Raw genomic sequence first — 23,923 nt, 5'->3', positions numbered from 1 at the left:
GGGCAAGGGAATGGAATTACCACGAAGTTGGCCATTTCCCACCCTTTGACCTTTTGTGGCTAGCCTTGGGACTGCCATGGTGCCTGGGGCTTGTTATTCACCATGTTACTATTACAGTGGGTGTATAATGATGCTCAAGATCTGCTAGAAATTAAATCTCTTCATCCTGAGCCTCAAGGCCTATTTGGGATTGAGTGCTTCACCATTTTGATGTTAATTGCTGTGGCCTTCCTTGAATGGCTGTGCTCTGCCCCATTCCAACCTGTCTCACTGTGATGACACAGAGAGAGCAAAGTCCGGGCCCTGCCTGTGCTCCTGCATTTAACATGGGGAGGGGTGGTGTGGGCTGAGGATGACTCTGAGTGGTGAGAAGGATGTTTCACATTTTCCCACGTGGGACATGGGGACCTGTCAGCAGCCACCACAGATTTATCTCACGGGCATTATCGCTTGTGTCACACATCTTTTTCTATTTTTCTTTTTTTTATGTATTTAATCGAAATTTAATATCAGATTTTTTCGTAAAGAAATTTCTCTTTTCCTTTTCTTTGGGGCTCTTTTTGAGGGGTAGGCAATTAGGTGTATTTATCTGTTAGTGGAGGCCCTGGGGCTTGACCACAGAACCCCTTGCATGCTAAGCATTCGCTCTACCACTGAGCTCTACCACCCACCCCATCATCTTTTTCTTTTTACTTTAGCTGCCAAGAATCTTACAGCTGAATATCTAGTCCATCTTTAACACTTACCCTGATTTCAAGGCATCTATTTTCATGACTTTACCTTCCCCTGGTTTTATTTAAGTATTGAATCTCCATTTTCTCTTCACTCTCACTTTTGTCTTTTTGTTGTTATGGTTGTTAAGCAGTGTTTAAAAAATTGTTTAAATTCTCTTTTAGCAGGAAGCTGAAAGTAAATATATATGTAAGCAAATTTATCATACTTAAATGCTTTTTTACATTCTAAGCTGTTTAGTAGTTGCTTAAAAACCGAATGGAATATTAAATTGATAATATTTTAAAATTATTTTTTAATTTTTTATAAAGGTATAGCTGATTTACAATATGAAATAAGTTTCAGGGTGTTCAATAGATGCACAATTTTTAATATTATGCTCCTTTTATATTTTTTGTAAATTATTGGCTATATTACCTGTGTTGTAAGATACATCCCTGTAGCGTGTTTATGTTATATGTAGCAGTTTGTATAAGAAAGTTAGGTAATGCAGAATCTGGGGCGTGGCTGTGTCTGACCCAGGTTCACGGTCACCCTGCCTGTCAGGGCCCAGGCCCTCACTCCAGTCTGCAGGGCAGCGAGTTGAGGCAGCACTCATTAGCGCTGGTATCAACCTCTGAGTGGCAGTGATAGCAGTGACTGTCTGTGGACGTGCAAAGTGTTGTTCCAGGAGCTTTAAATGCATTTCTGCATTTAATAATTAAAGCCTTCCTGTGAGGAATCGTTTTATGTTTTTAATGAATAATATATTTTATTTTAATTTTGATAGAATTCAAACCTCCGGAAAATTTCTAGGAATAGCACAATAAACACTTAGATGCAGTTTACTTAAAAGGGCACTATTAGCCCTTTTGTGTCTGGCTTATTTTAGCATAAAGTTTCAAGGTTCATCAATGTTGTAACCTGAATCAGTACTTTATTCTTTTGGTTTGATAATATCCTTTTTCTTTTGGTTCATTTTGGTCTATTTAAACATATTTTAATTGAAGTCTAGTCAGTTTATAATGCTGCATCATTTTCTTGTGTACAACACAACACTTCAGTTGTATAGGAAAATTCCTGTATTCATTTTCATATTTTTTTAAACATGTTACTATAAGATATTAAATATATTTTCCTGTGCTATACAGTATAAATTTGCTGTTTATTCTATACATAGTCCGTATCTGCAAATCTTGAACTTCCAATTTACTCCTTCCTATACCATCTCCCCTCTGGTAACCATAGTTTGGTTTCTATGTCTCTGTGTCTGTTTCTGTTCTGTAGATAAGTTTATCTTTTTGTTTCTTTGGCTTTTTTTTTTTTTTAGATTCCACATGTGGGCGATCTCATACGGTACTTTTCTTTCTCTTTCTGGCTTACTTCACTTAAAATGTCATTCTCCAGGTCCATTCATGTTGCTACAAATGGCATTAATTTATTATTTTTTTATGGATGAATAGTAGTCTAATGCACAAATATACTACAACCTCTTTATCCAGTTATCTGTCAGTGGACATTTAGGTTATTTTGATGTCTTGCTATTGTAAATAGTGCTGCTCTGAACATTGGGGTGTAGGTGTCTTTTTGAATTAGGGTTCCTTCTGGATATATGCCCAGGAGTGGGATTGCTGGGTCATATGGGAGGTCAAGTTTTTGTCTTTTGAGGAATCTCTATACTGTTTTCCACAATGGCTCCACCAAACTGCATTCTCACCACACTGTAGGATCGTTCCCTATTCTCCACAGCCTTTCCAGCATTTATTGTTTGTGAACTTCTGAATGATGGCTATTCTGACTGGTGAGAGTTGATATTTGATTGCAATTTTGGTTTGCATTTCTCTGATAATGATATTGAGCATTTTTTCATGTGCATATTGGCCATTTGTATGTTTTCAATGGAGAAATGTTTGTTTAGGTCTTCTGCCCATTTTTGGATTTAATTGTTTGTTTTTCTTTCTTATCAAAAGTAAAAGCTGTTTATATATTCTGGAAATTAAGCTCTTGTCAGTTTCATTCAATGTAAATATATTCTTCCATTCCATAGGTGGTCTTTTTGTTTTGCTTACTGTTTCCTTTGCTATTCAAAAGCTTGTAAGTTTAATTAGATCCCACTTATGTAAATTTTCTTTTATTTCTATTCCTTGAGTAGAATTCTCTAGGAGAACATTGCTGAGATGTATGTCAGATGATTTGCCTATGTTTTCTTCTAAGAGTTTTATAGTGTCTTGTCTACATGTTTAAGTCTTTAAGCCATTTTGAATTTATTTTAGTGTATGCTGTGAGGGAGTAGTCTAACTTCATTGATTTACATGCTGCTGTCAAGTTTTCCCTACACCATTTGCTGAAGAGGCTATTTTTATTCTATTGTATGTTCTCACCTCCTTTGTCAAAGATTCAAAAACCAAAAGTTCGTAGGACGATTCTTGGTAATTTTGTTTATCCATTCATTGATGGATGGATATTGTTTGTAACTTTTGGCTACTCTGAAAGATACTACTATGAATATTGATGTACAAGTTTTTGTAAGAATAAGTTTTCATTCTTTTGGCTGTAGAGTTGGCCCTCCTTATGTGTAGTTTCCACTTCATGGATCCAGATGGCTGATTGTAAAGAGAATCAAACATCCTTGGGTTATGTTATCCAGGGTGGGGGGTTCCTTAAACCATCCCCCCGAGGATTCTAAGGGATGACTCAATATGTAGGAGTGGAATTGCTGAGCCAAATAACTCTAATCTTTTGAGAAAACACCAGACTTCTGCAAAGAAGCTGCACCATTGTTCCTTTCCAATGGCCGCATATAAGGTATCTCTTCCTCCTGAATGACACTTGTTATTGTCCATGTTTGATTATAACCATCCTATTGGGTGTAAAATTAGATCGCATTTTGCTATTGATTTAGCTAGTGATGCTGAGCATCTTTTCATATGCTTATTGGACATTTGTGTATCTATTTAAATCCTTGGTAAATTTAAAAATTGGGTCGATTTTCTTTGTATTGTTCAGTTGTAAGCATTTGTTATATATCTTGGATACTAGTCTCTTATTACATATATGCTTTGTAAAATGTTTTTCCTATTCTGCAGATTGTCTTTTCACTTTAGTTTTCTTAAACATTAAAACAATTTCTTTATAGGGGAGGTAATTAGATGTATTGATTTATTTTATTTTTCTTGCTAAGCACGCACTCTATCGCTTGAGATACCTTCTTCCCCTGTAATTTCACTTTTTTGATGATGTCATTTGAAAGAAAAAAGTTTTAATTTTGATGAAGTCCAGTTTATCTGCCTTTATCTTCTGTCACTTCTGCTCTTGGTATTGTATCTAGGAAACCAAAACCTATCCTAGGACCACAAAGATTTATAATGTCCCTTCTTTTAGAAAGTTTATAGGTTTAGTTTTTATATTTCTGTCTGTGATACAATTTGAATTAATTTTTATTTGTTATATACAATATGGGGGTCCAGATTCCAGATTCATTCTTTTGCCTGCAGATACCCAGCTGTCCCAGCAGCATTTGTTGAATAGACTCTTCTTTCAATGGAGTGTTGTTGGCACTCTCGTGGAGACCTTACTGTAAATGTAAGTATTTCCCCTCTGGGTTTTTATTGTGTCTCACTGATTTATTTATCCAAACTTATGCCATCACTATACTGACTTGAGTACTATAGCTTTTTAGTAAACTTTAAAATGAGTCCTCCAAATTTGTTCTACTTTTTCAAGATTGCTTTGGCTGACCCCGGTCCCTTGCACTTCCATATGAATTTTGGTATCAGTTTTTCAATTTTTGCAAAGAAGTCAGCTGGAATTTTGATAGGGATTCCACTGAATATGTAGATCACTTTGGGGAGTCTTAACATTTTTAACAATATTGTCTACCATTCCATGAACATGGGATGTCTTCCGTATATGTAAATCTTTTAAATTTTTTTGGTGATACTTCAAAATATTCAATGTACAAATCTTGTAAATTTTTGTTAAATGTATCTCTCATTTCATTTTTAATGCTGTTGTAAATGGAAAGGCTGAGCTTCTTAAGGGTGGGTATATATATCAATTTGTTTATTTCTAGGATTCCTACACTGCAAATACCCTAGGTTTAAATTTGCTACATAAATCTATCCACATCGCTTCCCACCCCCGTGTTATAAGAATCCAAGACCCAAGTTAGGCTACCTGAACACCTATGTGGAAGTGAGAAATGAGACCCTTGGGTGGGGTTTTGTGCAGATGATACTTAGAGCTTATTCAGGATGGCTTTATCTTAATTTCTTTTAAACAACCCTTTTGGTGTATTTAGTCAGATACATTAAGAACATGCCCTTTGATATGCAGAGGAGCTAAGACTATCATTTTCAAATAATTTCTAGTGAGAGTGTTGTATTGAAACCCAATTTGCATCAATCTTTGAAGATTTATGTTTCAGGAGCTTTGACTAAACAACACATGCCTTTATTCAATAACGACAACTAAATGCTCAAGCAACATGAAAGAGTTTGAGCAAACTGCCCCCGCCCAGTAGTGCTGGTTGGCTGCAGCTGTAAATGGAGTCAGCGCTTACCTCTCCCAGTACACTTGTGCTGATCTGCTCAAAGGGGTTCATCCAACAGTTTGTCTGTAGTCTATTGGACAAAGCCATAAAGCATTGATTTAAGGTTGCTGGAGTGCAATATATTCTTATTAATATTAAGTAAGCACATATTGAGTGCTTACTGTATGATGGAATTGTCCCTCAGCCTCACATGAATATTATTTCTCTTAAAACCTCACATATTTCCTTGTTATTCTCACTTTACAGATAAGGAGACTGAGAATTACGTCTTCTCTCTTTTGGGGGGAGCTCATTATCAATGACTTGAAGTTGTAAGGAAAAAGATATTGTTTCATCCTGAAAAAATATTTTTTTGAGAGTCAGCATTGAAGAGGGTGACCACTGAAGAAGGTGATCATTGTTCGAGTGAGATGAGCCCCAGGTTGTACGGAGTCAGCATCTCTGTCCTGGACACGGCCAGTGCAGAGCTTCGTAGTGGGTGAGGCGGCGCGGCCGTGCAGGGAACGCGGATGCCGTGCCGTTGGGCTGTGCTCAGGCCAGGTTTGGCTTTCCCTTAAGGACAGTGGACCATCATTGACAGATTTTAAGTAGGGGAGTGGGGTGCTCTTGTAGATCACTTTTGTATTGTAGAATGCTTGGAAACATTTAGAAGGCTCGGCAGGAGGTGATGTGATGAGTCAGAGTAGGGTGGCTGTGAGGTGTAGCAGTGTTCAATTTTTAAGTGGTTTTCAGTCCCAGGTTTGTGGCTGAGTAGCCGTGTCACTTTGGATGACACACTCAAGGAAGTGAAACAATTTAATCAATTAAAGAAGTGACGTACCAACTTCCCAGGACTGCTGTGGAGATCCAGTGATATAACGTGGCAGTGTGGTTCCCAGCAGAGTCAGTGCTGAGTGAGTGCCAGTGAGTACCTGGAAAAACAGGTGTGTGTGGTGGGGCTCGGTGACTGTGGAAATCTGGGCCCTGAAGGATGGGTCCAGTCACATCTGTGAGAGATGGGCCCGTGCTGGGAGAGGCAGGGAGACCTTGCCCCCCGACCAGGAGCCCTGGGCAGGCCTGCTATGGGAGGAGATCTGTGAAGTCAGGTCTTTGTGGAGTTGGAGGTGCCCTTGAGACATCTAAGTGCAATGTCACGAGCTCAAAGAGGAGGTCTGGGCCCGGGCTGTGCACTTTCCTATAATCTCAATCCCTGAGGACGCAGAGGTATTGATCACTGAACGTGAACTCATACTTTACAGGACAAGTGAATAGTAGTATCATCTCTGTCATCAAAGCTCAAGTCTCTTTATTCATCACTCATTTTGCTACTTGGGTACTTACAGGGCGGTTCTTCACTGCCCTCCCCTGGGCTCAGGCTCCACAGTAAAGAGCTGGTGAGCCTCCCTCTTTTCCAAAAGAAGACACATTTAGCTAGTAGCCTTCTATACCTCACCAGACGTAGAATTTTAGTTTGTTGTTTTAATTCTATTTTCTGTTGGCCATCTCCTGACAGGAGAGAAGTTTTACCTCATGGTCATGTTTCAACAAGCTGTTACAGAGAATTGCTGATCTGATCCATAGTGTATGTATTCTATTAACTTTGTAGAGTATTTCTCATTTGTCTGTCTTTGCCCTTTAATTTTGTATGCCACTTCAAGGCTCTATCCTATATGTGGCCTTATTTTTTTTAATTAAAAAATGTCTGATAGTTAAGAAAACAAAAGCAAAGAAAAAATGCACATGATATCTAAATTTAGAAAATATCTAGTGTGTTTCCTGCCTCGGCAATGGAGGGATATAGAAACTTGTTAAAACCTTCATTACACAAGTTCCTTAAAATATTGATTAAGAAATAAAACCTTCCTTCCTCATCTTTCAAGCTGCATAGCTCATTGTCAAGAAAGTGAGGGGAAATACTCAGAATCCAAGACAAACCAGAAAGGGATTCCAGGAAGTAAGCAAGCCTTAGAAGCGCTGGGGGGCCATTTGGCTCCTGAGCTGGGTTTCAGTTGCCCTGACAGGAGGGCATGAGGTGAGCCCCAGGCCTCTCACACTGCGAGTTGGATGACTAATCATATGTATGGCCAAGCAGATCCCGAGAAGCATGGTTTACTAAAGGGTGAACTAGGAAAAAAAATATTCCTCAAGGCAAGAAATTAAGAAAAGTCAATTTTGTTGGAAGAGGGGAAAAATAACAAATCGAAAGTAAGGATATAATTTAAAGCTGTTCTGGCATGAGAGTAACCACAAACTCCTGGCAGAAAAACACAGCTACTTCTGGAATGAGAAGATGTGTTTTGAATGGATCAGTGAACAGCCATTCCGAAAAAGGCCTCCAGAGTCTTGTGGATCAAGATACTGGACCGCAAACACCTCCCTTCCATGGTCTCATTTAAGTAACCAGAAAGGTTTTAAAGGAAATAAGCCATAATCATAGTTCTATTTATTGACATTACTATATGCTAGGAATTCAGAGGTGACTATGAAGTTGTCTCATCTTTTATGGACCTTACTTTCTCTTTGGGGAGACAAACTGACATAGTTGGGTAGCTTGGTGGAGGGAGGTGTTAGTCTGTTGCAATTAGCTAGGAAAGGAGGTTAAGAAATCAGTGAAGAGTGGCTGAACTTTTTACTTGAGGACAGTCTTGTTCAGTTGGCTTTTAATTGCAGGCTCAATGAGCTTTCACTGGAGGGAATAGTTCATATGGAGGATGCACTTAGCTCAGGCCTCTTTAGAATGGACAAGTGAACCTGGAGAAAAACAGTCAAATCTGTGCAGACATTGAAATTCACTTGAACATGCTCCATCCCTGAGCGAAAAATAGGACAAATATGTAGCATTTCTTGAGGACAGGGTAGTGGTTTTTAAGGTTCTGTAAGAATGAATCCCAGGGAACAGAGATGGCCAGTTGTCAAACTGTGAATTTGCTCTTTGGACGGTGTACCCACCAAGGGTATTGGATCTTTATAGACTTCCATTTCTCTTTAATACATGTCAGGTGATGTGGTCGTGTGCACAAGCATTTGGCACCTCGTCTAGGTGACTTTGGTTACCTGCCTAGAAGCGCAGGCACAGCTGCAGATGCGTCATATATCTTGCCACCCTTCCCGTTCCCTGGCTCCGTGATCAATGCAGAGTGGTTCCCTGTTGACCTGTCCGTCTCCTCTGTGACATCATAACCCATGAAAAGACCAGAGCGTATTAACTTGGCTTTGTTAAATTCAAAAGTACAGATCTAAAATGGAGTCAGATTTGTTCTTTCCTATTTAAGTAGTGCCATGGAGAAGGCACTTTGGGCAGCTTCTTATAGGGTCCAGGAGGCTTTCCCTCTCAGCCTCTGGGCGCCTCTATTGCAAACCCTTCATAGCTGTCTGGCTTACTGGAAAATCACTCCGACTGTTTTGCCCTGAATATGTGTTCTGTTTATAACTCATCCCTACACCTTGGAAAACAACTCAATAAAAACTCAGTGGGTTTTCCACCAACCATGGGCAGGAGTGAGGGATAGTATGTTATAATATTATTAAAAAAATAATAATAATAGAATACTTAAAACAGCGCTGGGCACATAGGAGAGAGTCAATAAATACTTCCTGGCTTAAATCAAAAGTGATGGCTCATCGATTCCATGGCTGCTGTATTTGCTGTTCTAGTTATTCCTTTGATCCATTACATTTTTTAACTGAAAAACAAATACATGCATATGGTTAAAAAAATTCAAACACAGCACTAAAATACACAAGTGAGAGAAGTTTTCCCTAATTCTCTGTTCTTTCAGCCCTCCCTGGAGATGCCACTGTTTACTATACTTTGTGTGATTTTCCAGATATGCTATGCACATTCCCCCCTATGTATGTAAATTCCCTTAAAGTTTTAGTTATATTTAACTTAAAGTGCTATAAACCCTGAAGTGGCTTCTTCCCCGGTAATAGAAAAGAACAAACCTGTCTCCATATTAGACCTGTTCCTTTGACTTTAATCCTGTGCTCTGCCTCCTAGGCTTCATCTTGCTTGTATAAAAATGTGCCTATAGCCTGAAATATACAGGAGAGCCTATTCTGAAGTCTCTGCCCTTTAAGGATATTTAACACATTTTCATTCATAAAAAGATTAAGAGGTTCAGAATAGAAAATAACGTTTGTTTTCGTGGAGGTTTACAGATTTGCCCAGCCAGGCAGGTAGCTGCAAGAACAAAGGATTCTAACAACAAATAATTCCTACACCAAGAAGTTTGCAACAACCAAGCACGTAGGAAAGGAGCATGAATTCTGACTTGGGTTGATGGTTTTCCAACATTAGTTTGCCATCTAGGTCTACAGAAACTTGCTATTCCATGCTCCAACACCTGGTCTCCCAAATTATTGGCCTGTCCTGCACTGAGGAGAATGAATTTGGACTCGGTAACACTCTTATCTACCTAGCAAGCTGGGCACTGGAACTGAGGGAAGCTCTCCCACACCCAGGGACCTACTGTGACCCCTTGATGTTTCCCCTATGGTGGTGTGTGGTTTACTAAGGAGGGATGGGGACTATGCACCAACAATCAGGCTGTCTGCTCCCTCTGGGGCTCTGATCTTGTACCACCCCGCTCCCCGCCAGCCCAACACCTGGGACAGTGGAGCTAAGGCAGAGATATTGCCTGTCTGTTTCCTAGCGTGTAAAAGGGGAAAATGTACTCTTCCCAAGGTAGATCTGAGCGACAACACCCGCGGGTGCTTGGTTCCCAGAGCAACAGGAAACCCAGTTCCGCGTGGGGGCAACGGGTGTGATCCCCATAGGGGTTCTGCAGAGGCCTCGGGTGAAGGGCTGGACCAGGGAGATAAATTTGGGCTGCGGGCCTTGAAGGGTTAGAGAAGGGTACAGAGGCAGGACTGCTGCCTGTTTCAGGGTGCGACCAGAGGTAAAGATTTATCTCTCCATCTCTGCTACTCCCCTCCCCCCCTCCAGATTACTCCCTTTTCTCTGCACCTCCTGTCCATCTGTCTACCTCCACTTTTCCCCTCCTCCTCCCATCTTCTCCCTCCCTCACTTCCCCAGCTTCTCTCACAGAACCCAGAGGATCGCTGACCCTCCTGCGCATGCGTAGTCAGTGCCAGCTGGACCGCGAATTGGAAGCCCCAACTGCGAGCCGAGGATCGGCCCCAAAGGCATCTCAGCTTTGTTGCCCGGTAGGCCTTTGGCTCCTGCCATGGGCCGGGGCCTCCGGCTGTAGAAGTACAAGGTGGGGGGCTCACCGGAAAGGTTCAGGCGGCTGCGGGAGGGCAGTCGGCGTGTCACAGCCCGTGAGGGCGCGAGTCAGCGTGTGTTCAGCTAAATTGCTCGGGCCAGGCCCCTCTGCCCCTCTGCCCCGGCCACAGCTACCCAGGGACAGGTGTGCACATGCCGCCTCTCGCCCCAGCCGGGCTCCCCTCAGTCCGCGACTGGCGTCCCCTTCCCCTCTCCCGCCCGCCAGTCCTCTCCTCCCGGGCTTCCTCTCCTCGGCCGCCGGCCCGTCCCCACCCATGGGCGGGCTGCGTCCCGGACGGGCGGGGTCTGCGGACCCGGACGGGGGCGGACGGCAGGGGCTGGCCTCCGAGCGGGGCTGCAGCCCGCGTCCCCAACCCCCCTCTTTCCCTGCCCCGCAAACCGGGGCTGCCCTCGTCTCCCTTTCCTGCTCCCTGAGGACCAGCTCAGTGGTGTGGGCACTGCTTCTCAGGCTGAGAGCCTCAGGCTGTAACGCCCAGCTTCTCTTGGTGAAGTTGACAAAAGGGAGCTTCAGTGCTGAGTGAGCTTCCGTCTCCTCCCTTAGTGTTTCTGCCCCAGGTAATTTTCTTGAACACTTTCAGGTGTTATGATGGCTGTGCTTGTTAATGTCACGTGTTTTTATAGTGAGAGAGAGAGTTCTGTGTTGAAAGCAGGGTTTGGTTCAGTTAAAAATAAGCTGAATGCATGAGTCTGTGACATCCTCCAGGCTTCCCTCTCCCAGGGTGAAACGTGTGACCGTGGATTTTAGAAAGATAGTTACAGTCCCAAATAAGTCCAGCACAGCTAGTGTGTGTTAACAGAAACAGCACCACCAGAAGCTTTGGAGACCTAGGGACATTGCAATCCTAAAGAGCTCCTGGCACTGTTTGGTTTGTTTTGGTTTTTTGTTTTTCTTAAATTGTGTGGCAGACTAGTTGTATAGAGGGGAAAATAATTGTCAAGAAATTTTTTTTTCATATAACAGCTTTTTTGTGATATTGTTCACACACCATGAAGTCCATCCATTTAAATGGTACAATTCAGCAGCTTTTAGCATATTCACAGTGGTGAAACCATTATTATTCCAGAACGTTTTCATCACCTCAGAAATAACAGTGGAAATCAATGACCTATCCACTCCTCCCCAGTGGTGGTTCTAAAGAAGTTTCTTGGCTGTTCCTGACCATAAATTATCTTGTTACATTCCATGAAAAATCTGGTAGGTATTCTAATCAGAATTGCATTGAATCTATCAAAACAGGAAGAATTAATGTCTTTATGGCTTAAAATTCTTCTAAGCATGAATAAATCTGGGACCCTATATTTTCATCTGTCCAGAGCCTGGCCCTTGGGAAGTCCTCACTACTTGTTGGGCTTGTGAATGATGAGATTCTATACATCGTTAGTTGCAACTGTTGCCTTTCACAGGAGAGAAAAGTAACCTCAGTGAAGCAAGTGACTCTCTGTTGGTCAGAAAGAGTGACAGCCAGTGCTGGAGTGATCCAGTTGACTTGGTGCTTGCAACCAGAATTCTCCACCACCTACAGCTAAGGGGATTAGAGTTTTCTTTTATTTTTTCTTAATGGCGTTGCTTTTATTTTTACTTATTTTTTAAAATTATTTTTTATTGAAGTGTAGTCAATTTACAATGTTAGTTTCAGGTGTACAACAGAGATTCAGTTATAAACATATTCATATGTATATACATATGTTTTAGATTATTTTTAGTACAACTCATTACAAGAAATTGAATATAGTTCCCTGTGCTATATAGTAGGTCCTTCTCATTTATTTTATATTTATTAATTTGTATCTGTTAATCACCCCTTTCCTGCCTGCTAAACACAGTTTGCTTTCTATGTCCATGAGTCCATTTCTAGCAGCACCGTTTTTCCTAGTAATATATGCTAGTTGGCTGTTTTCAGTTTCAGTAATTCCATCTTATCTGTGGGCGCTTTTCTTCTGGTGGGCCTTTATGTGGTTTGCATATGTGGTAATAGAGATCTGTATTTGGGAGAACTCCAGGCCTAGTGTCGTCCCTGGTATGGAGCACCCACTGAGCTGATGCTTGAACTGTGAAAAAAGCATAGTAAATGTTGGAATTTCCACTATGTTTGAGACTTCCAGGTTTCTATAATCTGTTTAGCCCACCTTAATATTGACTGCACCCATACTGGGTAATTTGGTGGAACTTCATGGTATGGTGGTGTAGAGACAGGGAGTTGTATGCTTCTTCTCTTTCCTTTTTCTAACACTCATTCTCCTTGGCCCCCCGGATCCTCACCCAGAATTGCCCAGGGATGGTTTGGTGCTGTGCTGAGGCAATATCTGTTAATAAGGCACTTTCCTCATATCTTCTGAGCCTCTATTTGCTTCTCTGCACAAAGAGGGCTTAGACTAGATAAGTACTTTTCAGTTTCTTTTTAAGCCATGTTTCCTTTGAGAAACAGAAAATGCAAATCTCTCCTCCCATTGTAACCCTTTAGATTTTGATAAGTCCTCCAAGAGTGACATAGCTGTTTGTGTAAAATGGATGTGATTGTGATTCCAGGTGGCACAGAAAAGACTCTTCAGTGATTTATTGCAAGGAGAGGGCAGGAAAGGGTCAGTATGTCACACTTTCTAGTGTGAGAACTGGAGCAGGGTCTTGGGTTTAAATACGGTGTCTGACGTGGCCTCTCTCTAAACTTGTACAATGTGATAAACCTCTCTCCCTCAGTTTCTTGATGTGTCAAGTTGGGGTGATAATATTTTAATGCTTTTGTGAAACATTATACACATAAGCCATTTGTGTCTTGGTAGAAACAAGACCTGCTAGGGAGTCAAGGATTTCTTTAAAAAAAAAACAAAACTTGTCCATAGCACTCTGTGTGTATTTTGAAGTTTCTGTACAGTGAGAGTTGAGTTTAAAGTCCATTGTGGGACAGGTTGCCCATGGTTCTCTGTGCCCCAGATTGCCCCCTCCTCCCCAGTCCTCTTCCTCTCAGACCAGGATGAAGTTCCCTAGTAGATTTACACAGAGGTTTTGTGGAAATGGCTCTTCATTTTATTGTTTCACCAAGGAGGGCTGCCATCATGATCTCTGCGATCAGGTTTTGGTGACCTGAAGGCTATGCAATTGGGGGTTTCTATTTAATGAAAAGAAAAAAATTATGAATACAAATTTAGACCTAGGGTAGTTACAGAGTCACTTGGAAGTGGGGACCATTAGCTTTGTTTGCTTCAGGTGCAGTGGCCTCTGGCCACGAGGACCCATCCTCGTGCTCTGAAGTTGGAGGGACTAGTGGGTTCAGTGGGAAATTTAACTGAGTGTATCTCGTATGCTGGGCATTGTCCTATTTTTGCTGTGTGTTCCGTATTTTAGACAGTGAGCTCATTAACCTCAAAAGCATCTTTAAGAAACTAGAGTTTTATTTTAAGATGTAATGTAGATTCCCATGTAGTCATAAGAGATAATATGGAGAAGGCCTATGGACTCTTTGCCCAATTTTCCTAAATGGTTCCGTTCTTGCAAAGTTGGGGTACAATTCATTACTGACTCACTAACACTTTGAGGTTTGTATTATTGCCCTCATTTCTATTCATTATTTAACTGGGGCTTAGAGAAGCACACAGGTCTGCCCTGGTCACCCACATGGTAAATGTAGAGTCAAGTGGAATGTGGGCTTGGGATTTCCAGGAAGTACCATTATGATGGTCTGTGGCAGGGAGCAGCATTCACTTTGCTTGTTTATTCATTCATTCAACAAACACTAATTAAGTAACCTCAGTGGGTCAGATGCTTTCATAGCGTTATCTAATCTTTCAGCAGTACTGATGATCAGGTAATATTTTCTTTTTTAATCTGAGAAAATTAGCTCTTAGTATTTATACCCCCCCAAAGGATATATAGCTCATAAAGGAGGGATAGTAAGTCTGTACAGTCCCCCCTTTTTATGCAGGTGGTACCCTAGGCATTTTACATTTGCAAACTTCCATAATCCAGATATATTCTTGTATGTCAAGAATTTTTTTTTAATTGAAGTATAGTCAAGTTTACAATGTTGTGTCAATTACAAGGTGTTTTTCAACTTTGAATTAAAAAATGTTTTTTGATTAGGATAATTAGGTTTATTTATTTGTTTCATTTTTTAAAATGAGGTTCTGGGGATTGAACCCAGGACCTCGTACATGCTAAGCACGTGCTCTACCACTGAACTGTACCCTCCTCCCCAGGGCAAGTTTTCTTATCCATTATTCTACAGCTTAGGATTTCAAATAAATTGGAGGTGAAATCCAGATGTTTTGATCCCACTGTGGTTCTTTTGTTTATATTCTGCTGAAGCGGGTTTGGGAAAGCAGTTCCTTTGTTCATTTGTTTATTCAGCAGTTTTGAGCACTGATTTTGCATCAGGGTCTGGCTAGGTGCTTGGAAACAGAAAACAAGGAATGATCCTTCTCTGCAGGGTCAGGAAGCCTAGACCAAAAGCTAGGTAATGTGATCCGAGCTACGTTAGCCATGTGCAGACTCTGAGGACAAACTGTACCCCTGGCTTTGCTTGGACTTCCCTTGCCTTCTGGCTGGTACACACCAGGTCACCGCAACCCAGAGGTGCCTGCATCCCACAGCAAAGTATGAACCTCGATCTCCTCTCCCCTCTCAGCAGGGCCTGCAACATGAGCATCCCTGACTATGTGCAGTGTGCTGAGGACTTCAAGACCCTCCCCGTGGTGGTCCAAGCCGTTGGGATCATCTCAGAGGAGAATTTCTTTTGCATCTATAAGTGAATCCCCTTGGTGAGCCAGATCAGCCTGTTCGGCTCCCAGTTGGCACTCTTTATCCACTACAGGCACCATTATGCGCCCGAGAATGGGTGGAGCGAATTCCAGACCAACCGCAAGCTCGTGGGCCTTGTCACCATTAGCGACTGCCTCTTGGCTAAGGCCTTCGATAAGCTCCACGTGCAGAGGAGCTGTATGGCACCTCGCTTAATCACTCTCAGCTCTTTGTCTTTGTGCTGCATGGGGAGGTAGCCGAGCAGACAAGCACCGACGTGTCTTTCAATCTACGAGGGCTGCAGGGTGGTGAAGAGGATCAAGGATTTCCCTGAGTCACTCTTCATCTTGCTAAAGTCTAAGTGGCTGGATAGGGCCCTCAACAATTCTGGGGACAAGATCCCCCTCCTCTGCATCCTGTTTGAGAAGGAGGACTTCATGGGACTGGACACAGACTGAAAGTAAGTTTACCTCTCGGCCCATCCACCCTGGCTCTTTGCCGTTTTGCTTCCCTACATCCAGAAAGGGATCAGGAAGGAAGAGGGCTGTCTTGTAGCGAAGGGTGGAGGGAGGTGCAGCCCTCCGGTTTACAGACATTTAAAAGTGAATCCACTTTTGTTTCAGAGAGATCCTTTTAAGGTTAGTGTGGACACATCCTCCTGCTTTTCAGCCAGGAACCCTGGTGGGACCCTTGGAGTTGCTGTCCAATAGGTTAGACACAGCCACTGATGCTAGGAGCGCTGGAGAGTAGGCTGGTCTGTGCTGAGATGTGCTGTAGGTCAAATGCACATCAGATGCTGAGACTTGTCAAGGAAAAAGAATGTAAACTATCTTGTTACTTTCTATATTGATTACATGTCAAAATCATAGTATTTTACATACAGTAGAACAGTAATATCTGTTCTTAAAATCAGTTTCTAGTATTTGTTTTTTGTTTGTTTGTTTACAGTTTTAAATATGGCAACTGGGAAACTTTCTTTAAATGGCTCTCATTTCTTTTCTGTTGTGCATCCTGTCCTGGGACAGTCTCATACCTTTGCTTATAGATGAGACGCTGAATCCCGAGACGCAGAACGAGGAGCTGGTAGAGCTGGGGGTGGAGCCGGTGTCTCCTGCCTCCCAGGTCCAGCACCTGCACGGCTCAGGCCCTCTCTTCCTGCCCAACAGCCACCATGCCAAGTTAGGACATCAGAAACACCGCCAGGGACTTCTGAATGAACTCCTTTCGCAGGGAAAGTTTTGTCACGGAGTATGGGACAGAGCAGGGAAAGGTTCCTCCTCACTTTGTCCCTGTGATTAAGTCAACGGCCCCGCTTTGCCACGGAAGTGCAGACGAGCCTTCTGGGCTGCCTAACCCCCCCGTTCTGCTCTGTTTCCCCGTGTGTCCATCGTGCTGTCCCTCGGGCAGAAGAGTGAGATGCCTTTGCCGAGAAGTGGTCCCCCTTTGCTGGGGAGAGTGAGGGAAGTTCTGTCCCCCCGGCCTACGGCCTCGGGCCTTGAGTCCGAAGAGCGCTGATGGCGGTCCCAAAGGTGACGGTCGTAGGACCTGGCACGTGCTGCCGGGTCGGCTGTGAAGGCGGTGCTCTGTGTTTCTTGAACTTACTTAAGATCAGATCCTACTTTCTGGTTGTTGGTAAGTTGGAGGAGAAGATGCCAGAGAATTGATAAAATGAATGTAGAGACCAGCCCTGTGAGTGATAGGAACAGGGGACCTGAGTCCCACCTGTGTGAGGTGCCTACCGGGATCTGGACGAATTTTCTGTTCCTCCCAGACATACCTCTATGGCTTACGGAAGGGGCAAGTCATGTCGTGGCCATGATCTGTACTTGTCCTAACAGGGCCCTGTGATCTACATGTCCGCAGTCCCCTTCTGCTCCTTGGAGATGTGGTGTCAGGTTTAGGAGCCTGGGCACTTCTGAGGGCATAGCTGCCAGCACCGTGCTAAACCAAGGCTGGCTCGGTTCACCTCACATGTCACCACGTGCTGAGCCCCCAGGCATAAGTCAAGGTAGGTACATCGGTGCAATATAAGCAGGGACCACCTTTTCCCCCTGGACAGACTGGTGGGTGAGCAGTGGAAGCCCGGAGCCTTGCCCCAGGCCCCTGGCCAGTGCCTGTTCTTTTGTCATAGGAGGCACTGTTGACATTTTTGTTCAGTAACTGCTTGGCTCTGAGTCTACAGACCCACCAGAGAATGCCAGCTTTTTTTTGCCTTTTGAAGTCTACCATTGGGATTTGGTGGAGTAGCTGGATGTGTGCTTAGCCCATAGTGGTTGAAACTGTCCCCATTGTTTACCCAGAACCTCGTGTACCAGGCATGGCTCCCGGCATCAAAATACAGCAGCGCATTAAACCTTCCTCCTAGTGGGTTTTTTCTGTTCTGGTACCATAAGGGCTTAGCCAGCATCTTAACGTCAGTGAGTTAACGCGGCCAGTGAGCTCGAGTCAAGCACGTTCTCTTCCAGTCACTTTTACTCCATTGTTGCTTTTGCTATTCCACAGTCATTAATTTTTTAAACAATGCTTTCGTTTAGGACCAGAGCCTAATTCTCTCCTTCTGCACTTGGTGGAAGTGAGCCTGAAATGCGACCACAATTTGTAGCTCAAAAGCTGCCTAGACGCATGTAGGTGGAGTTTTGTTTTGGGGCGCTGAACACGTTGGGGTCCCCCAGCAGCGCCGCTCCCCACAGGCCCCTGCCTTCCCTGGAGCAGGAAGTGAGGGTGGGTCTCACCGTCCCCGCGTCCCTGGCCTCACACACTCACGTAAATTCTTGTACATGCTGTCAAACACATTTTTGTTCTTGTGTTTTTCTAATTTTCTCTTGTTCCTCTTTTCATTTTTCTTCATTCCTCTTTTCTCTTGTACTGCCCAGTGAGCATTTTGTTGCTTCTGAAAATGTGGGCTGTGCACACCCTGCATTGGGAATAGCCAGATTGCACTCCGTAATGTCTCCATCGCTTTAAAAAGCAAAAACTTAACAGCTGCCTTTATCCATGTGTTATCCTAGTAGTCTTTTTATTTTCTAAATTTGTGGAATATTTGCTTTGTTAGCACATCACCCACTGGTGTTTGATAGCTGTTAAAATCCCTGCTTTGAGGGACCTGTTTCGTCCTTCTTATATTTGGTGACAAATGCGCCCTTATTAAATTTGTTTGATTGTTTTGAAGAAGTGAGACGCGAATTGATTTAGGCGGCTGCTGAGGGATACTTTTCATGGAGTATTTAAACTTGGAAAGTCAAAGACTGCAGCATCTTGCTCGATTCCTGCTTTTCCACAAACGTGCTCGGCACGCGGTTCCTTGCTGTCGTTGTGTGACGTGCGTGATGGCGCTTCCTGGCCAGCGGTCACTGGTGAGAAAGTGGCTGGCTCGGGGGTGAGCAGCTGCAGGGGAAGCTGTTGGAGGAAGCAGTTAGTATTTTTTTTTTTTTTTGCATTCAACTTACCCGTGCCATTTACTTTACTTTGCCTCCATAAAGGGGCAGAAGTGGGTCTAAAATCCATGCCACTATTTTGTTCCCTTTATGAGGGTGGTTTTTCTGAGTATGAGGACAACATGGCCTTCTCCTAAGTAGCTGGCTCACCTGGATCTGTTGGGCACAGGGACTGCTAAAAGGACCGTAGCTTCCTCTATTCTCCAGCCAGTGGGCTTTCAGAGCCGGGTTTGTGGTTTGCCTCAGCAGCCGTACAGACCTCCCTGCCCCGGCCTTTACTTTTAACCCATTATGGCATTAAATAGCTGAATCCGTTTTTGTTGCAGCTGACGCCCTCCACTGACGGCCGTGTCGTTAGTTTGTGGTAGTCAGTCTCCAACACCCCAGTCAACCGTGAAGGAAGATGATTTGGCCGACCTAGGACCTTGGATTCTCACCCTAACCATGGTTCATCTCATCCGGTGGAAGGGTTTGGCCACCACCACCATGCTGACTATGAGGCCTTGTTTCTCCTTTCATGCTCTGGTCCAAATGTGGACACTTCATTTTTCACTGAATTTGTCTCGCTTGAGGCAGGCCAGAATATCTGAATGAGTCCATCACATTCTGGGTGGGGAACAGAACAGAAGTAAGTGTCGCAAGTAGATGGAGTCTAGGCTGTCCGGGTTGGCAAAAGCAGGCTGGGATCTGTGATGGCTGGGCTGTGCCCTGGACACAGGCTTTTCCTGTGGCTCCCGAGAGCCCAGGAGTTGGAGTGAGAACAGCCTTCCCTGGGTTCCCACATCCTCATCTGCTCACTGGCAAGTGTTTCTGCTAATTAGGAGCTCCCTCAGACCACGGGCCCTTTAAAGCTAAGACCACGGGAGAAACTTGAGTCCCTTCTCCTGGTCCTGCTTTGTGAGAATCCATTGCCTTCTGAGGTGACCCGTGGCAGGAGATGCCTCCCCTTCCAGGGAGCACCCTACGGAGCACTGTTAGTCACTGCACCATGCTGTGAGCTTGTGGGGTTTACGGCCATGGTCCCTGCAGAACCACACTTGAGATGGGCTTAGTGACGGAAATAACAGGACTGATTCCAGGGCAGAGCCGGGGAGAGGGAACATTGGAAATTGAATGTGACGTTAGACACATAGGTGGGTGCTGGGGCTGTTACTAAAATGGGGAGTCTGGGAGGTACCTGCCAGGAATCGAATTCCAGAGTAAATGGTGGACATGAGGCATTTTTAAGATGCCATTTGTCATCCAAGTTAGGACTTCAATGAGGCACTCGTGTCTATGAGACGGGCTCAGGTGAAGGAGCCGGACTAGAGATACACGTTGGGAGTCGTCATTCTTAGCTGGTGTTCACAGCCTTGCATGTGAATTAGATCATCTCGAGGGCTGCAGACTGAGGCTGAGGGGGGTCAGGGCTTTGCCTGGGTTGGAGGAAAGCCCAGACCATGCAGCTTTGGTGTGTCTGTCAGCAGCGTTTGGGATTTTCACTCTAATGCCGTTTACCTTTAAGGGGCCAGGGGGTGGGCATGGCCAGCCTGGAAGAAATCTGAAGGGAGGGTCTTGGCCACATGTGTGTCTTGGGAAGTTGCAGAGGCTGCAGGGTCCGGAAGAGGAGACTCCTCAGAAGGTGGAGTTGGAGTGGGGAGTGGGGAGAAGGTAATCACACTCACCTGTGAGGGAGGGAGGCCTAGGGAGACCACACCCTACCGGACTCGCTTTCCCATGAACAGAAGTCAATCATTCAGAGTATCTGAGGTGAGAAGGGATGGGCAGCTGGAGGGGAGGCAACCTGGATAATGCTTGGTGCTTGGAAAGTTTTGGAATACTCTCCCTGAAAAATAGAGTTAAAAATACCCAGACTCTTAAGAACATTGTTAGTGACTTGGGAGGAGGCAGTTGTTTTTCTGGCCTCCTAAGGGTAAGGCATGTATCCAGGGATAAACGGAAGATACAGGCAGTCTGCTCCGGGGGCTTGATCCTTACCGGGGGAACAGTGCAAGGTTAAAGAGGGAGAAGGGCAGCGGAGGGAAACTAGCCAGGCCCCGTGTCAGGTACCAGTCGGCCGCCCTACTTGCGTTTTGCATTCACATCCATGCCTCCCAGGTGGGCGGTGGCAGCCCCCTTTTGCAGATTGGGAAGCCTTCTCAGAGGGGTTAAGGAATTGATCCATTTAGCGGCCAGTAAATGCTGTAGCAGGATTCAAGCATGGCCGTGTCAGAATTCAAGAGCATGTTCTCTCTACTATTTCCAGTACTTCCCTGTTATACCTGGAATGGTGAATTGGGTCAGTTTTGGAGCCTTTCAGAAAAAGTATGATTTATGTGCCTCAGGATTGTTTCACAAAGCTCAGTGTTCTTTGATGGTTCTGAAGCAAGCAGTGCTTTTCGCCCCACAGAGGTAAGGTCTAACTCCTTTGTCGGTGACGTGGTTGCAAATGATGTACAGGTGCAAAACCACACTTCGCAGCTTCTGAAGGGAAACTCTCCAATTCTCCCTTGGTCGGCTTTCTTCCACGGATGTAACTGTGCTGCAGCATAGGCGTGAGCTTTCTGTATGGAGTGAGGGTTTAATATCCAAAGTTAGCATAAAACGGTCAGATGAAGAAAATCGATGTTGACAATTTATTTTTGGGTTTCATTAGTCAAGATATACTATCAGTTAATGGTCCATATAGCAAATGAAATTGAGTACAGGACATTGCATTTCTTACTTTCTATTTAGAGTTCTCTTACAGAATAATGTTGCCTGCTTTGGAACATCAGCTCCATAACTCACGGCACCTATCAGTGTGTTGGTGTGATTGCATTTACAGAGTGAATGTAATCTGGGCTTCCTCAGCCCCAAACACTCCAGTGCAGAATCACGGGCTGTAGCCATCTCTTAGTCACGCAAATACTTCTAAAATTATATGATGCCAGAAAAGAAAGAAGAGAGAGAGATTGCCTTTATCAAAGTTCCTTTCAGTTCTAACTGCAAACAGTTGTTGAGCAGCTCTGGTTTCCTTTGGATAAGAATATATACATTTCTTTGCATGTAACCTGGGTTTTGGACTAGAACACCATGTTCTTGCTGTCCGCAAGCCACAAAAATAGTAGCCAAATTGCACACGTGTGAAATAGTTTATACTTTTTTCTGAGAAAGTATCCTTGAATTTGGGACTTGGGCTGTGATTTTTGCTTTTTGCTTCCCCCACCCCTCTTGTAATCTCTCACTCCTTCCCACGTGGCCCCCAAGAGTTTGTGGTCTCAAAGGAGGGGGCACCCAGTTGGTCACCATGTACTGCTGCTATAGATAGAGCCCAGACAAGACCTAAAGGACATTATCAGAGAGGACTTCCTAGAAGAAATGGGCTGTACATTCAGTTGTGAGGACAGAGTAAGAGTCAGCCAAGAGAAGGAGTCAAGAATGTGGCTCAGGTCGCAGGTGCAGCCCGGGCAGAGGCCTGGAGGCTTTTGGCGTGGGCACCCGTGGAGAGTGCCCTGTGCGGTCCAGGGTGGAGGGAGCCCCTGCTGGGGAGGACACTGGAGAGAGTCCGGGGTGTAGGGCTTTGGAAGAATTTGAGTTTTCCTAGAACTGACACAGTAGGCAGTGAAGGGTGTCAACAGAAAGTGATCCTCAGGAAAGGTACTTCTGGTTTTGTTTCTGATATTCTACAGAGAGAAGGGTCGGAACGGGCGAGAGCAGGTATGTCTGTCACTTTGAGAACCACCCCGGCATTCATTTATTCATAACACGCGCGCTTCTGTGTGTCGTGGGGAGAGAGGGTGTAGCCACATTAGTAAGCAAAATGTATTTGCTTCTTGAGAGCTTAGCATTGTCAGAAGTTGACTTAGCCTAGAATGTTCTAGGAACAGAGGAACAAATTGTGGAGGTTGGAGGGAGGGAAGGCTTCCTTGGGAAACAGTCAAAATGAGCCTGGAGGCAAGTGGGAAGTAAGAGCAGGTCAGGGGGCCCCTGAGGTCACTGGGGACCTGTGTACTGAGGTGAGGGAGGGCGAGCAGGGTCAGTGGTGGGGCTAGAACTCTACCAGGGAGCCTCTGGAGGGTTTGAAGTGGGGTTGACGTAATCAAATTTGTGATTTGGGAAGGCTGCCATGGCTCTGTGTCTGTGTGTAGTGGGGAAGAGAGGGAGGGTGCCACCAACTGGGGGATCATTAGAAGACCATTCACAGGCTGGGATATGGGCATCGGGGCTGCTTGGGGACGGCAGGGGCAGTGTGCTTGCCGGCTTTCCTTATGGGGTGCTTGTTAGCGGGGCCGCCCTAGAGGCACCATGTGGCTGGAAAAAAAGTGATGGAGGCCACCACGTGGACTTTCCTCTTCTCTCCTTCCCTGCCTAGTGTGATGATCTTAGCTCAGCCAACATTTGGACCTGAAGAGCTAATTTCCAGGGTTTCCCAGGACTTTGTTGAGCTCGTTCGAGTGAGATCTGATAGGATTTAGGTTTGTGTTCAGATCTGGATGTTCACTTAGCTAGAAACGTCCTGTCGTTTCGATTTCCATAGGGGTTTTTATTCTTGATATAGATTGCTTTCTTGGTGAGAGGAAATTTAATACAGCTGTTGTCTTTTCCAAAAATAATCATATCTTTTAAGAACTTTAATATTCAAAAGAATAGGAATATATAAAATTTTTAAAGTAAGTCTTTGGTGTAGTTTCTTTGCTTTCTGAGCTAATGTGGAGTTAGAGCCTTTGCATTAACTAATAGCACATCCTTGTCAGTATTTAAAGAGCTGTTAGTGAGCGCCCCAGGCCCCACCTCTCAAAGAATCGTTAAAGTTTGCTCTGAAATAGTGAGGTCATAAAGGTCTTCTTTGCAGAAATCGAACGGTTTATAATACGCAGCATTGCTCCATTTATAAAATAATAATAAGTTCAAAATTAAGAAAGTGGAGGATAATTGAAATTTTTAAAGCCGAAACATAAACTTTCTTGTGCTAATGTTCCAACTGGAATGTTGAAAAGAAAACTCCTACTGCAATATCATCTACGTGGTATACATATATGAGTTTCACGTCTGAAAAGTAACTGCGCAGTGGTTTTCGAAGTCAGGAGCATTCCAGCTCGGTTATTGGCAGTGATGATTTTCAATGGAACAGCCTAAATTTGCCTTCTTAGCTTTTTTTTTTTTTTTTGTAGTGAGAGGGTTGAGTAGTGCTTTTCCAGCATGATTTTAGGGCAATTTGAGGGCAGATGTCGTGTACCAGCAGTGAGATATTTCCATGCATTTTATTTTCTGGACATCACCAGGGCACATGTGGGGTTTGTGCCTGC

The 23,923-nt window shown here is 44.1% G+C and overlaps 1 long non-coding RNA gene across 4 annotated transcripts in view; it reads left to right on the top strand.

Annotated features, from left to right (window-relative positions):
- LOC140693212 (uncharacterized) overlaps positions 1-23,923 on the top strand; it is an 82,061-nt gene that overhangs the window by 35,131 nt on the left and 23,007 nt on the right. Inside the window, exons 7-8 of one of the 4 annotated variants that reach the window (XR_012068928.1) lie at positions 4,206-4,293; positions 15,110-15,343. The exons of 1 other annotated variant lie outside the window; for it this stretch is intronic. This is a non-coding gene — a long non-coding RNA (uncharacterized lncRNA). Of the gene's footprint in view, positions 1-4,205; positions 4,294-15,109; positions 15,348-23,923 lie in introns of those variants that run through there. 2 more of the 4 variants (XR_012068926.1, XR_012068927.1) reach the window with 2 other exon arrangements.

The sequence above is a fragment of the Vicugna pacos genome, unplaced genomic scaffold (assembly GCF_048564905.1).
Source record: "Vicugna pacos unplaced genomic scaffold, VicPac4 scaffold_19, whole genome shotgun sequence".
Taxonomy (NCBI): Eukaryota; Metazoa; Chordata; class Mammalia; order Artiodactyla; family Camelidae; genus Vicugna; species Vicugna pacos.
Note: the sequence above shows the minus strand (reverse complement) of the source record. Positions and strands in the feature narration are given on the sequence as shown.